This window comes from Emydura macquarii, unplaced genomic scaffold (genome assembly GCF_026122565.2).
Source record: "Emydura macquarii macquarii isolate MOO-44397 ecotype Brisbane River unplaced genomic scaffold, CSIRO-AGI_Emac_v2 contig_2681, whole genome shotgun sequence".
In the NCBI taxonomy this organism is placed as follows: Eukaryota; Metazoa; Chordata; order Testudines; family Chelidae; genus Emydura; species Emydura macquarii.
Window position 1 is genome coordinate 4,402,601 of NW_027132818.1, and position 17,775 is coordinate 4,420,375.

A 17,775-nucleotide genomic window follows, 5' to 3' on the forward strand; every position below is an offset into this window, starting at 1 on the left:
CAAGACAACCCAAAAGAAGTGAGGGGAAAGGAGCCTGGACCAATGCTTCTCCCTTTACATACGTACTAGCTTTCCTAGCCAGATGTTTGTGTGGTGGAGGTGCTGCACCTTTAGGAGGGATATAACAATGGGCACGATCCCCTGCACCTAATATTAGAGAATGTTATCATGTACTAGCATAATAATAGATAAAAGCATACTGCAAATGCACACAGATGCAGAGTGGAGGTTGCAAGTGTGAATTTAACATCAGCCTGTCCCAATATGTGAGTTCTCAACACTAATCTTAACTTTCACTTATTGTAATATTTCAGAGGGAATAATGATGAGTTTACTAACAATACACCTGCACAATCCGACAACTGCCATGTGTTGAAATCCTACAGGAATCTTCTGATTTTTCTGACCATCACCTCCAAAACCAGTGAAAAATGAATCCAAGAATAAGTTAATAAGAAATGATACATTCCAAATGCTCTTATTAAATTCATAAATTGCTCCATGTAACAATGACTAGCTTAGAAAAAAGAGACTCTTTTGTGACTCTTCTGTTTGGTTTTTTTTTTAACTTCCAATAAAATATCATTAATCCCATTTTGGTTTTCACAGCATATTTGGCATCAGTGTGTCCTGCAGTTCATAAATACTAGTGGGTTCTGTGTTTATTATAGCAGTGAGAGATATTTATTGCCAATGAGGTCAACACTTATATATATTCATAGTATCTCAATTCTCTGATGTAATGAAGCTGCAGCATATGAAAAGCCAAAGTCAACAGCCTGATCTTTTCCTATTTTTTTCTGTAAAATTCTTTTAAACTTCACTCTTTTGATACTGTATTTTCCAACATTTTAACCAAGAACAATTGAGGTGTATTCTCTAAATAGTAGAATTTACAGTGTTGATTGGTGGGTGTTAACACACTGGACTTTTTTGAATGTGCATGTGTACTGTTGGAATAAGTGTATGTGATCAGACAATAATCTCTCTCCCCAAAGTCAATCACCCAAGGTGCAGATTTTCAAAGGCACAAACGGCATTCAGGTATCTAACCCTAGCTGATTTTCAAATGGAATTTTCAACTGCCATTTATGGGTTTGAAAACTTGCTCCTTGCTGCCCAAAGAAATGTCCTGCAAAATGACTGCCTTATCATTGTATTGCCATGTGTTGAACCAAGTTTTGTTGCCTTGGCATTCAATATTATGCCAATGAACAATTCATTCTTGTTATCACTACTATTATGGTATGAAGAATAGAAAAATATATTTGAGCAGGAAATTTTTCTTAGCTAGGCTATAGATTCTTTATGGTGCATATCTGGGGATAGCAACACGGGATACTCCATACTGGATTCACCTAGCTGTTTTTTTCATTATCATCTTATATGGTCCAGAAGCCCATTTGTGAATCAGATTGTCAACAGCTCTTGTCAGGCCTGACATACTCACTACACTAACACAGTGTCGTAATCTGTATGTAAAAGATGGCGTGTAATAATAGATCATTGGAAAACTAATAACTCACCGATCATTAATATTTTTGTATGATATATGCATAGGGATGTACAAAAGTTATGAATGTGAGCTAGAATTATATTCTGAAAATGTATTTGGCAAACAATGCATGCACATAGTCTGCCTTAGACAAAGGAATATGTGTTTATCTCAATTTACATATAAGCAATAAGTGGGAACATCAAACTAACAAGTGGGAAGGTAGATTGTTCTGTTTCCCACAATCTGTATATGGCAAACACCAGTTGGGGAGGAAAGAACATGGAGCTTCCTTCACCACCTGACTCCATGTTGCCTTCCTTGCAGCTTGCATAAATTTTATTTTGTGGGGTAACCTTCAGAAAAATCCATTTCAAAGGTTTACTGGTTTATAAAGACAGGGAGCTGAACCTCAAGTGATAACCAATTGAATCAACTGATGTATACAATATTAGTGTATTATAAAATGGAGGTATTTTCTGAAAGCTAATGACACACTGGTGATTAATGTCATTGTGAAATATATGTAATAACACTACATAAGGAAATATGGCTACTTAATGATATTTTGGTTTTAAAGCCTGTTACCAAACAGGGAGAAACAGGTTTCCTTAAAGACAGGAGAGAATGCAGCTATTTTCCTGTCCCCTTTGTGAATTAAATATGGTGTAATCAAAACAGTGGAAGGCCCAGGAAGCCCAGAAGAAAGGGGAAAACAGCATGAGGTCACCCTGCCTCTTGAAACAAGGTCATTGAACTTTGGAAGGTATAAGCAAGGACAGAAGCCATCTTTGGCATCCATCACTAGACAGACACAAGGGAAAAGAGTTCTTGCAAGCTGATAAAGATGGGTCCTTCAACTAAGGGGGTGGGTGAGTTGAAGTCTCTGGAAACTGAATATAAGTGCAAAGATCTTTCACCTAGAGAGACAATGGAAGCCTTCATCTGGCACTTCTGTGGAAAGTCATGACTGAGGGGAAGTCAGTCCTAGTTAGAAAGAAGGAAGATTGATGAGAGAAACCATCTTGAACAGAGCCTATACCTTGCTAGATTAAGGGTATGTCTATATTGACGGCAGCACTGTCGGCACTGCCGGATCGATTCTGCGGGATCAATTGAGCAGCAGTGGAGACCTGCTCAATCGATCCGGAAGTCAACAGCGTTAATCCACCCCTGCAAAAAGAGTAACCCTGCATCGACCAGAGGGCGTTTCCAGTTGGCGCAGCGTAGTGGGGTTGCTGCAGTAAGTAGAAGTTAGGAAGTCGATGGGAGATATGCAAGCTAGGTAGAGTCGACTCCTGTCAACTACTGCTGAAATTTGCTGGCAGTGTAGACCAAACCTAAGTTATAGACTTTTAGATGCATGTTTTCACTTATATTTGTTTTAACCATTTCTATCTTTATTCCTTTTCCTTGGCATCACTTAATTTATGTCCTGTTTTTAATAAATTTGTTTTAGTTTTTACTATAAACCAACGCAGTGTTTGCAGGGAAGGGTGTATATGCCCAGTTAAGTTAGTAAACTGCGATGTACTTTTGTTTTCTTAGAGGAACACAAGAACTTTATTATTTCTCTGAGCTGACCAGGAGAGGGCTGGGTGTTGCAGAGCACACAGTTCTGGGAAAATTCAGGAATGGGAATGTGTTGGGGTCACCTTGCAGGTTGTAACCAAGGCTGGTAGAAGCCAGAGTAGGGCTTTGAGGCTGTAGACAGGCTGCAGGGGTCACAGTTGCTGAACTAGGGCTGTCTAAGCACACAGCTGGTAGGCTGGCTGTAAGTGTCCCATGCTGGGGAGAACAAAGCATTGCACCCAGGGTTGCAGGGCAAGTGTTGACACAGCTCCTTACTGGTCTGTATTGCACCCTGAACCCCATAACAGGCTCCCATCACCATGCTATCTGAGATGTGACAAACATTAATGAATTTATCCTCACAACATGCTTCTGAGGTGTGTGGGTGCATTGTCCCTATTTTACAGATGGGGAAATGAGGGACTGAAAGATTGTTGATTTATCCAAAGTCTCATGAAATCTGTTGCAGAGATAGGATTTCCTAGTCCACTGCCTTTAATGGAGACAATCTTTTATCCCTGTGTATGTTTATCTGCTTGGTTTCACAAAACTAGCTTTTGTAGCTGTGATAATGTCTTTGGGCCATGATAGCTTTATTATAATAACTAATCTGAAAGGTAACATACTTGTGTTACTACTCCAGGTAATATAACAGACACACACAGAAAGGGTGTGTGGCAGAAAAGCTTGACCAGATCCTGAATGTGGCTTGGCTATATTACAGGTTCACACCCCTCACATGCTTTTTCTTCCAAGCCCTATCTCCATGCCCTAAGGGGGATTATTTTCTTTTCAAGTGTGGAAAGATGGGGGGTTAATATCTTTATCCCTGAAAAGTCTAACCGGGTAACTGACTCAAAAGGTCATAAAAAACTTTAGTATTATCAAGCTATCACAGTTAATTGATGGCAAGCATTCTCTATATCTGAATCTATATTAAGCATTTGGGAATGATTTAAAAAAATCCTGGGAAACACAAGAGAGGAGGCAAGGAAATCCCCAAATTTTCCTTTCCATGGAGAATGGGAAGGGGAAATGGTACCTTTGTCAGTTTTGGTTGCAAGAGAACAGGATTCTTTTATTCTCAGTATTTAAGAAGAGGTGGTGCTCAGTGAAAAAAACATACTAAGTCTGATTTTTTTTTTTTTTTAAATACCTTTGAAAATCTTGTGAAATGATCTATGAGCTTCTTTGGCGTACATGGTCATCATGCAATTTTATCAAATTACATAATGGTATGTGAGCTGGCCATATTTTGCTATTGAACAGTTATCAAGTATGTACATATTAACTAACTGTGCCAAGCTCCATAAAGCAAAGTATCTTTTCAGATTTCTTTAAAGCACTCTCAGATTAGTAAGAAGGAAACATAAATAGCACAATATGTGTTTCTAATAAACACCCAATCAGAAGAACTGTATTTTCTAAACCCGCATAAGACTGTATGCAGCAATCACAAAGGGTGACATTCGTGCCTATAGAGAAGACTGGCACAAGGCCTCTGCATCAATTAAACCCCACTTACACCGAGTGCACATGTGGGAGTTTCACCCACAGAGTATTTAAAAAGGACAAAAACATGTTTCAACCGAACAGTTGTGTGGAACTCCAGGAAATACTGAAAACAATGGTTGTGCAGCATTGGACCAGCTCTAAATAGAACTAGGGTCTCCTGATTCTCATACCTGTGGCTTGACTACAAGACTATTCCCTTTTCCACTGGTACAAACTCAGCAGCCACCTAAACTGTATTTAGAGGGTTTGGTATTGACCAAGATTAGGTTTTTACCATACACGTTTACTTTAAGATTTGTGTAAAACCTGGATTTCATGGTTTAAAATGAAATAATAATAATAAAAAAGCCTGCCAGGGAAATCGAGAAGAGTTGGCCTAAATACAAAGGGATGAGGGGCCTCATTAAGTGTCTGCTGAGTTCGTAACTATTGCCTTACCTGCGTCAGAGGCAGCGGGTCCGTTTCACTAAATGAAAAGCATATGATGGTGCCTAAAATTAATCTCTGAGACTAAAGAGGGCTAAAAATTGGTTTCTGCACTCTGCCTCCATTTTCTGGGTGAGAATGTAGCTGTTCATGGGCAGGAGGACAAAGGGCTGGTGAGGGCACAGAGAGATCTTTGGGCACCTGCTCAGAAGGGAACCAGAAGGGTTGGTGCCTACACTTGCTGGGTAAAATGTGCCCTTGCACAGAGGGGCAGAAAAGGCCTATTCGCCACCCGAGTCCCACTCAGAGTAATGTTCATGTGGGACTGAAGTGCTGACCCTCTGATCAAGAGAGTGGAAATGGGCTAGCACAGCCTGAGGTACTCCGCATCTCCAAGGGGGAATGACTAGATGGGGAGCTTTTTCTACCCAGTGGTACATGGATGCTGGTTGGAATAGGCATAGTAGATGCCACTTTGGTGCATATTCCTCTAACACTGTGCAAGGTAGTGTGTCTGACTTAGTGCACCACAGCAGAGTAGTTTGGTACAACACCTATGCCAACACAGTCACAATCTGCTCCTCTTGTCTTACTTCAGTTGGTCATGCTGTTCTTCTGCACATACTGCCTCAAGCAGTTAGCCTAGCAGCATTTCCTGGCTCCACTGCTGAGGTGGTTTAGTAGACTGCTTACTCCCAGAAATGTTGTCCCGATATTTGTGGGAAGACAGTGGCCAGCTCTCCTAAAGCTCCCCCTTTAAAGATAACACATATGGGGGCAGCCTCTGCTCACAGATTTTACTGCCTTTTAATCATCATGAAGAATGATGAAAAAATAGAATTAATACTGTATTGTAATTACATTTGTTCCATGCTGAAACCAGACATAAAAAGTTGCTGATGCCTCATGGGACTTTCATATCCATTTTACTGAGAACCTTTTTCATATCCCCTTACAGTGTGTGTATCACTTAGTTTTAATATTACAGTCCCCCTTGTTCCTTATGACTTGAGAACATTTGCCCATGAATGTATTTTGTTTCTTAAGGTTTCATTGGCCCCTGATTGTTACTCCCCATAATAGTCTGAGACTATTTGGAAAACATTTTGATTCCACATGAGAGAGTAGTCCAAATTCATCCTTGGTGTAACTCTATGGCACTCAGTCAACTTATATGAGGAATGAAATTGGACATAATATGTGTCTCCGGGACACAAAGCAAGCATCAGGAGTGAATTATCCCTTCAGAAACACAAATCATATTTTTCATTACATAAGGGTAAGACTAGAGGGAAAAGAGCTCTCTACTCACTCTGTTGGTGAAAAGGGAAAAGTGCTGTCATATAAAACTTCATTTGCATAGGCTACCTACCCACAATTCCTCTAGTGACACTTGGGAGTTCACCATAACTATATATAAACTTGGATTTTTATGGGTAGTGGGCTCCCAGAGAGGCTGAAAGAGGGCAAACAGCTTTTACATTCCAGTATCCAGGACTCTGCTCAAGGTTCCTAAGTATTCTTGGTTCCCCTCACATGAGGACTTTTCAATGAGAGAAAACACAGAGGACAGTATCAAAGCTAAGTGGACTTTGTGATGATGCTCCTTTACCCAGCACCTTAATAAAGCTGAATTGTAAGCTGGTTAGGTGGAGTAGCTCCCTGGGGACTGCAGACATTTGCACAGGGATACTTTGGACTACTGTTACTTGCTGATCCCAACAGTGAGTGGGGTTTAGTGGATGGGTAAAGAAGTGTAGCCAAGGGATTTACCACCTGTGGGACATTCTCACTGGTGGGTGGGAAGGGAGTTAGAGGTACTGCTGAAGTTACTGAAAGGGAAGAGTGGTATTTTACTGTCTTCACATATAGATGCTGTTGCTATGTTTTCCAGAGTTTAGACTATGTTCCCTTTCCTCTAATAAAGATTTTCTTGTTTGTACAGTCTTGGAGTGCTTGGGAGTAGGGAAGTATTCAGTTTTTCCAGGTTTCTGGATGGGGGCTTGAGTTGGTTTATTTATTTGTCAAGAGACATTCTAGGAATATTGAACCTGGCCCTTTTTTGCCACTATTAAGCTCCTTGGCAGAAATGTCTCATAGTCTGTAGCCTCTTTAATACTATTTCCTTAATGGATGAATTATGATTCCTTTCCTGGTGTTAATGCCTCAGAAGCCCTTCATTATTCTGTCCTGACCTATGTATGTCCCCTGGTCTCATTGCAGGTCTTTCCCTGTCCTCTCCACTTCTCCAGTGCTGCCTGGCTTCTCAGACAAACATTTCTGTGCCTTCTTCTATGTTGTTCTTTACACATGCAAAGACCTATATTGAGGAAGGGATCATACCTTCTTTTATATCTGGGAAATGCTAAATTGTTGTGGGTACTATTAGAAATAAATAAGTGTGACAAACATGTATCAAGGTTGTGTTGCAGTTGTTTGCATGAGGTCTTCATGTTGACATTTAAACACTTTCATACTATGCAGTTGCTTGGAGATGTTTTTCTATCATCTGTTCTGGCTTGTCACAGTCTTATATAGCAAAGAAAAAGTATCATACTGCTGTCATATATTGCTGACAAAATGACATAAGTGTGCAAAATCCATTTTGCATTACACACTGCAAGTAATGTATAGCCAAAATATTGTTTCCCTGATTTGTTAATATTTGAAGGCCTGTAAATACTGTATATATTTGGCAGAACTCCACACCATATCAGAATATTTCTATTATTCAGCATGATGGTTGCCAGAAATCTGATGCAGCATCCAATGAAAGCTGTGTGGAGAACATAAAACTAACAAAAATGTTGGCATACATGCAACTTTGGCCGCTTGGCCTTGGATCTTTGGAATCTTTGGAACAGCAGAATCTCAAATACTAGGTATACAACAAGAGAACTCATACCTTACAGTTACTATCCAACCACAATCAGTAGCTGTCCAATTAAAAAATGAATGTAAATCCCTATTCAAAATGGCATATAAACCCATGAGATATTTGTGAAAAAATAAATCCCTCCTGGCCACATCAGTCACAAGTGCTAAAAACAGATCCTGGGATTATATTTTGCTCTGTAATTATTCATCTCTTCTATCAGCATTGTTTCAACATATGCAGTTATTGCCATCCGGTGCCATACTACACTGGTACACCTCTTGGTCTTGACATTTAAACACTTTCATACTATGCAGTTGGTTGGAGATGTTTTTCTATCATCTGTTCTGGCTTGTCATCTCTAAGGTCTTGGTTTGAGTTCCTTTCTGGCTAACATTTTGAAATTCATTCACTGCCTTTATAGTAGCAAGAGAAGTGTGGTTAAACACAGCATTGGAGTTAAATTAACAGCAACACTACTTGAGCTCATGTGATCACGTCTTTCTTTGTAATCTTCGAGAGAAAATCTTTTCTACCCTGTTTCTAAGTCTCTGGGGTTCTGAGGTCACTGGATTCCCTGCCTGCTTCTAACTCACATGTTCTCTTTCTTTACTTCCAAATCCCACTATTCATTCCTTGTCTCTTTCTCTGAATTCTGCTTCATAACTGCAGTTTGATTTATGACACTTTTTTTTGTGATATGTCAGTGGCCTAAAACCTGCAGCTTTTTTTGGCAAAGATTTACTTAAAATAAAATGTTTTAGAATTCTGGAATTGAAATCAGTAGGATAACTCATGGTAGTAAGTATGGTGTTTGCAAGATTGGGCCTCCAAACATGCTGGAACAGTAAAAAAAGTCTTTTTATTTAGCAAGTGACCAGTAATGATGAGTGAATCAAACCTGATTTACCATGCTCCTCCTCCTCATAAAACTCTACTCACATGTGACCAGTGACCGTGCTGAGAACATAGACCTTAATGTCATGTTTTTAACATGGTTGAGTCAAAACAGAGTAATTTAAAAAAAAATTAAATGTATCATACCATGGAGGCTGCTTAAATACAGCTGCCTTTGCTGCGGCAGAGTCGATGCATGCATTAGAAATTTCAGTCCCATCTGCTGTGGCCACTGCTGCTCAGCAGCTCACTGCAGCACCCTCAAATGCACTGCAATCTCTCGGAGATAAATGTACCATCCAAACATTTTATTTTAGTTTGAATTATATGTTTAACTTTGGACAAAGGTATCAATTGTTGGCTTCATCTGGAGCCTGAATTACTCACCTTTCCTCAGCTCTATGGAATTAATGTAAACTGAATGTGCTGACTAGGTCCCATGTGAAAGTACCTCTGTTGGTATTTATGAGGCACTATGTTTTCAAGTGGGAGTGTGTACTACTGTAGTCTAGAATGCCAAGGTAAAAGATCTTTACTTTAAGAGTTTTGGAAAGCCTCAACGCTTTGCATTGTCAATTATTCATCATCTTTTACAGTGGGAGCACAGATCAGAGACTGGAAAACTAGGAATTTTAGCAATAAAAAGGGTAGAAATAGAGTTTGAAAACTGATGATAGCATGGTGTGGTGTGAAGGGATGACCTGCCAGCTCACTCATGGCTTTCCCACTCAGAGTAATTCAGACATAAACCATCGATCCCCACTATCATGTATTCCACACAGATACAGCTGACTAGTACCTCAGTGGATGAAAAATTAGCAGACCTTCACTGACTGCAGACTGAATGGTGACACTTGAAGTCAATGGAACTCTGCTGACATACTCAGCTGCAGCTGAGTGCAGAAGCTGACCACTTATTTTTCTGGTTTCCTTTAAAACGTTTGTACATAAAGGGTTAAGTATGTTAGCTATTTTCTGATATGATGAAACAATTTTTGCAAATGTAACTTCAATCAAATCAAAATGAAAAATTGTATCTAAGCACAGAGTATGACAGAAAAGTTTACATTTGAGGGTGGGAGGAAGGGGAAATAACAACTTCCTTCCTCCTGTGCTCATGTCTCCAAAATCCAAGACATAAATTTGTCCACTGATCACTGAAAAGAAGCATGAAGATATTTAAAATCCTGTCAGTGACCACAGCTGAAGAGCTAGCTACTACTTATTTACATATTTGCTAAATCAAGTGTATATTTAAATCACAGCACAAAAATTGATTTTTAGCTGGAATCCTTCCAGGCAGGACATGGAATAAACAAGTGAGAGATTGGGAAAAGGAAATACATTTTGTCAGTATTTCCTCTCACCCTCTCTCGATTTCATCACTTACTTCCCACTATTGGCTCACACAGGAGAGAAAGTCTAATGGCCATTCAACTTTTTTTGGTCTTTTCAAAGGATATGATTTTCTTCAGCTATATTTCTTCCACCCTACTTCCCTATACTCTTGGGCTGCATCCTGCCTACATTTTGTCCTTACGTGGGCAAAACATGATGGATTTCCATGTGGCTAGCTGATGTCCAATAGATTTTTGCCCTTAGATGAACTGCAGGACTGAAACTGGGTAATTAAGAGAATAAATACAGTCACAAAGTCCATGCAAGTAGCTGATTTTCTCCCCCATTTTCAGAAGCTACTGAAAAAATATAAATGTAGAAATTGCAAAAAGCTAACCAATGTATAAAACACAAGTCCAGTATTTATTTATGCACTAGAAACAGAACAGGAAGCTTTCAACCAAATACATTTCAGAGAGTAGAGTAAGTAATTAATAGTCTCTTATTTCAGTTAAACTTCTCCTGACAACTGAATTATGTTGTGCTTTAGGAGTGTGCATTGGACTGCTGTCTCTTATTGCACTGTAAACAACTGAATTTATTTGAGATGTCAGAATCAGCTTGAATTACATGAATTGTGGTCCCAAAGAAGAAAACCCAATACTTCAGTCCTTAAAAATTTCAGTTTGTATTTCACTCTGTAATAGCCTTGAAACAAAATAATTCAGTCTTTGAAGTCTCAATTGTTGTGATTTCTATGAAAACTTATAGTAATATAGATTGTAATGTTACAATAAGAGTGCAAAGAATGAGAGTCTAGCATATTTTAAATGCTTCAGAGCTATTAATGGATATTTTGTATCATCATATTCATTCATGTACATCCCACAAATAACTCTGGAAGTGTTTGTATATATTTTTCCAATATACTGTAAATTATTTAAAGCTTTTCCACATTTAATTTCATTATAAGATCTAAATTAAATTGACAACATTATGTAATGAGGTAGGGTGTTCAGTTACAATGCATATATTCTTTATATAACATAGAATTTAAGCTAATTGTCTTTCAATGTTTCATTAATTTAATGTTCAGATATCAAGAATATCTGTTTCAGGAACCCATTTGATTCTTTCTCTCAGTTTTCCATGGCTATAAAAGTATAGAACCTCAAAAATTACTGGTGTGAATTTTGATCACTTTACAGGGCTATTGTTACTAGTCAAACTGGTGTAAGAAAAAGTTGCCTTGCAAAAAAATTTTGATAATATTTTCTGTGTGATTTTTGCTAAATCTAGATCCAATTTCTAGTTTATCTTAAAAGGAATTATGAGAATATTGATTTCTCATCAGTTGTCATTTGTTTCCACCACATCTTACAGGAATTTAAATATAAAAATTTAAATTAACCAAACAATTTATTATTGTGGGCTAAAATTGAGAACTGATGATCTTCATTTTCAGCTGCACAGACTACATTTTTCATTTGATATCATATTTCATAAATAAATTGGGCTTTATTTAGTCTTTTATAGTTCCAGAGCTACAATCCAGCAGCTGCTTTATTTTTGCAAGAAAACTTCATGTAGTGAACGTTCTGTGCAGTGGCAGTCTAAGTGATGCACAGAATTTTCAAGTTCCACCTAAGCTACTGTGGCTGCTGGATAGGAGTTTGGAGGTGAACCGTTCAAACGAAATTGTAGCTGTGTTGTCTTAAGAATGAAGCAAACAACGAGCTGTTTGAGTGTGGGTGAAATATGATGAATTATATACTTCATGGATTCTCAACAGGATCACAGCTCAGTGTCATTAATTTGTAGTGGCTATGAATTATAGAAAGAGCAACACATCATACTCAAACATGTGTACTTCATATTTAAAGAAACTGGGAAAGTGTGAGCATTTTCAGTAGATGAAATTGGTTGTATTTACAATTTCTAAAGACACTCAAGAGCGTTCAGTACTTCTTGTTTTTTTTTTTTTTTTTTTTTTTGTTCTGATGTTAAGTGTATTAACTTGTCTCATTAAACTTAAGCCTGTTTGAGGTTTTCTGCATAGTAAACAGCAGTAGCAATCAAGGTTTTGCTATTGAAAACTCTGGGTCAAATTTGTGCTGATTATGTAAAAGTGCTGCTTAGGACAGTGCAAAGTGAGATTACTGAGAGGAAAAGGTGCTATAAGCCTACTTAGTGACTCTGCATGAGTGTAAATCAATGCAGTCTGAGAAGTAGCATCTTACAGCAGGTTTGTGCTTCTTCAAATGCAAGCTACACCCCACATAGTCACACATCCTGCTTAGGGGTGGCCTCCTCCATCAGACTCACTCTCACAATATTGTTGCATGATGTGCACTGGTAGGGTAACTGGGCTTTGTAAACATAAAGATATATTTGGTTAACATGTCCAGGAAAGCACATGACACCAGTACATTGACAGCAATACAGCTGTGCCTCCACATGTTTAGTGTAAATGAAAGAGGTTGCAGCAAGGTGCTGATAATAACTAACCCGTTATCTATAGTGAGCTGGCAATGCTCAGTACTCATGCTTGACGCCTACAAAGCAGATGAGTGGGTGATCACTATTAGGATTGGCTCACCCTAACATTGTTATTCTTTGGTTCAAAACATGGATTTTACATTACAATACGAGGATGCAGAAAGGTCATGTATTACTACCAAAACCCTGGATTGCTGGTGAGCAAAGAGCAGGGTTGACAAAAACAGGCTTATAATAAACATTAATGTGATAAGCATGATGACGTTACATCAATATCCATAAGTATGTTGATCAGATCTCCCTTTTGACAACAGAGGCTAACCTATTAGATATTATTAACATGGTAAAGTGAAGTATTTTGTAGTAGAATAAATAGAGCGATGTTCCTCCACGTAACAGCAGGAGCCTATAGCCAGCAACTGACATGAGAATGGTGCAAATCACACACAAATATATAGGAAAAAGAAAATGGTAGCTAAGACACCATTTACATGATGGAGAAGGAAATGGCCAATTATATGTGTAATTAAGCATAGCAGTGAAGACAAAATATGAACTAGAATAAAGAGTTGATATTATCTCATGACTCTTTGTGTAAATAACCTCTTTTTGTGTAGCTGTTTGTGATAGATACATTAACGAAACCACGACCTCATAGCAGTGGGGACTACTGAAGACTGAAAAACAACAGAAAATAATAGCATATGGTTACTTGAAAAGAACAAGAGGAATACATACCGTCGTGCACTGTGCAGGTGCGGAAAGATGCACCGATCAAACAGTTGAAGGAAGATTTACTTGATGATGTTGCATCCCACAGTAAACCTCAAAAACTTGGGCAGTTTGATTCAGAGAGAAACCTGGATAAGAGGTTAGAAAGTGAATTATTCTAGCACTTTTCTGTGAAACAATTGAACACCATCAAATGGCGAGAAATCATAATGACCTTTCCATCCTGTTCAGTTCTGGCAATTGCTTCTCTGGGCTGTGTATGGTATGTTTGCTTTATAATTTTAGAGTTGCTCAGTGGTCAGATTTTATACAAGTGGATATGGGTAAACAAGAAGAGTGTATTACTCCAAAGGAAATGGGAGACAGGGCCATAAAGGAGAATAAGAACCTTTATAAATCCATTTTAAGTGAAGAGATGTGGTAGGGACTTGAAGCCAAACTACAAAAAGAGCACTGTTACCCTACCTACAATAAGAGAGCCAAGGCATTGCCCTGATAGTAAATAAGGACTTACATAACTATGGACTGCAGGAGTAGGCCTCATAATGAGCGTGGAAACTATTCTTTGAGTTGTTACACAGATATAATCACTCTACTATCAAATATAAAAACATTCCTTTTAATATGTGCCCCATTTCTGAAGAAATTTAGAAATAAAATATACACTGGGAGACCTAATATGTGCCACTTACTGTTTTTCCTGCTGTTTATGGTATTTCCCTGTAAATTGAATGGGGAATTTTAAAAAGGAACAATTAAGATATTATTTTAAAATGCTAGTTTTTAAAGGCTGCCAATTATATTGGAAAATTCTGGATTGTAACTTTTTTGGTTTTGGGGTTGATCAACTAAAGCATTCAGTAACAGGTCTGGTTTCCATGAAATATTTTAATGCATGTAGATCTTGGTATGGTAGCATGCTTTGCACTTACTAGCCCTCATAGTCTTCATTATGAGCAGTAAAGAATGGTACGTACATCATATTCTGCACACTGCTTCAACTTGCTGAGTAATTGCTTCTTAAATGAAAATTAGGATGCCAAAAATTATACCAGTGGTGACGCTACACTTCCAGTTCCACTGCATGCAAGTGCAGATCACTGGAAACAGGTTCTCTTGTACAACAAAGAACTTGTAGGCCATGTCATCCTCTTCCTTCCTCCAGTCTCAGGTACAACATATTTTTTCATGACACTGATTTCCTGCTGTCTCCTCTCCTCATTTTCCTGTTTTCCCTCCAGGCTGGATACTGCTGACAATGTTTGCTCCTGCTCCAGGCCAGAGGCAATATTTCTTTGGGTACCAACCAACCAATGCACCCTTTCTTGGATTACCAGGCAGGTCAAATTACCCAATTGTCCTTGGGGTATTTCAGTTCAATATCAGCCAATCTGTAGGACACATAATTGCTTTAGATCTTGTTTTTACACACACGTTAAGCTGTCATTTTCTGTAGTCATTTAAAAAAAAAATCAGCAGTTAATGAAACAAGCTGTCATTAAGCAGCCGTACTACCAAAGTGACATGAAAACTGAATCCACACATTGTTTGTTTGTAGACTTTCACACACATTTGGAGCAAGTGATAATTTGTCTTTCTTTCTGCAGTTTAACATTGTTTGGTCTAGCTGGAAATGTGGCAGAAGTGACATCAACATTTGCAAAAAGCTGTACTTTACAGCCAGCTTTAATAGACACCATAAGGGAATCCACTCTAGCTTCATCCAAGAGTCTAAAAATGCCCATTTTGGATGAGCTGTTTCTATGTTCTATAACCATACAGATGTGCTCTATGTGTAAGCAAACGAAACCCATTCAAATGAAGTCCAACATCAAATGCTGAAAGCTGTTACAAATGTCAGTGAAAAGACTGTGTGCTATTAGTGTGGATTTTGAGATATTAAAGTATCAACTCAGAGAAACTGGTTACACCTTGTTCTGGAGAAATCATGAGTAAAGGGGAGAGGTTAGGTCAAACTCTATGCCCATTCATTCTTTTTTTTCTTTTCCAACATGCGTACCCAATAGTACTACTAGTGTTAGCGTTGTATATGTATCATGTGGACTCCTCTCTATTTGGAAATGGGATGAGACAACCAAATGATTTCTTGTAGGTTTCTGCATTGCCATTAGATGGGAATAGCTTTCACTTAGCAGCTGGAATTTATGATCTCTTTGAGAAAGACTTCTGAATAATATTTGTGCTGTAAAATTTCTAGTCCATCTGTTTCTTAGAAAGCAGTCCTCTTCCAATCTGGAAAGGCATGGCATTTCCAATTTCATCCTTCCCATCAGACATCTTTCCAGTCAACAACTGGACTGGCATTTTGAATGCAAATATGATCTTTATGTGCACATCCACCTAAAAGGAAATAAGCATCATAATTCTGTTCTCCATTTGGCCTTTAAATTGTGATTGGGAAGTCTTTCTAATAGGTATGGTTGTACTAGAGCATAAATTATTGGTATTGATAGTTTAATACTAGGGGAGGTTAATTCCTTTCACTGCACAGATTACTGGGTGAAATTCTGTGGCCTGTGTTATGCAGGAGATCACACTAGATGATCATGAAGTTCCCTCTGGCCTTAAAAACGAGGGACCAGATTCTTAACTGGTGTCAGTATGCATGATTCCATTCAAGTTACTGAAACTTTGTTTCATAGAGGTCTATAACCTATTGACCTCCCTGAAGGTAGACTAGTTGAACAGATGTACTTTTAATTTTTGTCCAGAGAAAGCAGACAAGTTTAAGAAAGGTTGGGGAAAATAATTTGGATAAAATAAAGAGCAACTACAACCTTTGCCTAAAACTGAGGGAAAACCATTTTTCTGAGGTTTAAAAAAGTTCATTTGAAATTGTTTACATGTCTCTGGCCTCCTTTCTTTGGGTAGGTTTCAGGAGAAAGCTGCTGAAATTCTGCTGCAGAGGCCTTCCTGGTGGCATTTCTGGCCTGGCTTACACTGAGGAACACTGGACGTCTCATGAGAGAGCCAAATGTTACAAGATTTTGCAATCAAAATGATGTGCTCAGTATGCTTGGCTAAGCTTCTAGGGCCAAATCCATCCCTGTTGTAACTAAGATGAAATCAGTGGAGTTGCACCAGGAATAAATGTGACACATGCATTTTCAGATTCTTCTCTATACTTAATTTCCAAACCCTTGGAGGTTCACTCGTTATTAAGTCACCCAGTCAACTTTGATATTCTCTTTGAGCAAATCCTTAATAATCTTTTCTGCCAGGGAGAATTCAGTGTGGAGGAAGAAGGTGTCTATGTATACGTCTACAGTGGAGCTGGGAGTATGGTTCCCAGCATGAGTAGACAGAAGTGTGCTAGCTTTGCTTGAGCCAGTGCACTAACAATAGCAGTGTATCTGAGGATACCGTGGGTGGCAGCTTGGGCTAGCTGCTGAGTATGTTACAAAGGAGTCTGGGTGGATCTGTACTCAAACAGCTATCCTGAGCTGCTGCCACAGGCCTATTTTAATGAGCTGGCTTGAGCAGAGCTAGTGAGTGCCTGTCTCCTTGCTCCTAGCTGCCATGGAGAAGTGCCCAGTGTTGGTTCGGTCTGTTACCAAAAGGTTGAAGCATGTGACTAATATTTTCACTCCACTTTATCTTCAGTGCTGTTCAGTGGGTATTAGTTATTTCCGGTGTGCTGAGGTTTTTTGTTTTGTTTTGTATTCTTACTACATTACTAGTTGTACAAGGCTCTGTGAAACAGTGTGTTCTCCACCCAGTTAGTTTACAATACTAAAATAACATTTGAAGGGACAGATGTCTCACCGACCTCTGCCAGCAAATTGCATCCATCTTATCCAAATTAAGGCAAAGAGATATGGCTTCCATCTTATTATTATCTATGCATGACTCAGGGAGAGCAGGGAATCAGTACTCTCTGTAGAGTTACTGAAATAGAGATGTAGAGCTAAGTGTCAAGTGCTTTGGAGACATGATAGCCCATAATACCTCAGTCACCCCCAGATTTTTAACAAGAGGGATGAAAAGACTGAATCATGTGGCACAATACCTTCCTGAAGCTGCTAGTAAACTTTCAGAATTCTGTTGACTGACCCTTGCTTTCAATGCATTGTTTGACGTTAATGAGCCTTCTAATTACTGCCAGTCTTTAACCTTCCCTTTCTGGGGAAACTCATTAAGAAGATGGTGACAAACCAATTCCAGCAACATCATGTTCTTCTAATTTGTGTCCCAGATTGGCTGGTTTCACACATGGATGTGGCAAAGTAACAACAGCATCAGTTGGCACCTAAGTGATCATGGTTAAGGTCAGAGGTCAGATGTTCACATTGATGCTATTAATAATTCTTATTTATTATTCTGATAGTCTTTACTGACTTTCTCCATTCATATGGGGCCTGGCCTGGCTACATACTGCAGGTGGCCGCGTGGACCATTTCCATTT

The 17,775-nt window shown here is 38.7% G+C and overlaps 1 long non-coding RNA gene across 2 annotated transcripts; it reads left to right on the plus strand.

Moving 5' to 3' along the window:
• The first annotated feature begins 6,473 nt into the window (after window positions 1-6,473).
• LOC137164712 (uncharacterized) lies at window positions 6,474-16,463 on the plus strand. Of its 2 annotated transcripts, none has more exons than XR_010923175.1 (4): window positions 6,474-6,516; window positions 13,235-13,488; window positions 14,591-14,686; window positions 16,242-16,463. It is a non-coding gene; the product is annotated as an uncharacterized lncRNA (long non-coding RNA). The 2 variants fall into 2 exon arrangements; XR_010923176.1 differs by lacking the exon at window positions 6,474-6,516 and adding an exon at window positions 6,660-6,732.
• The last annotated feature ends 1,312 nt before the right edge of the window (window positions 16,464-17,775 follow it).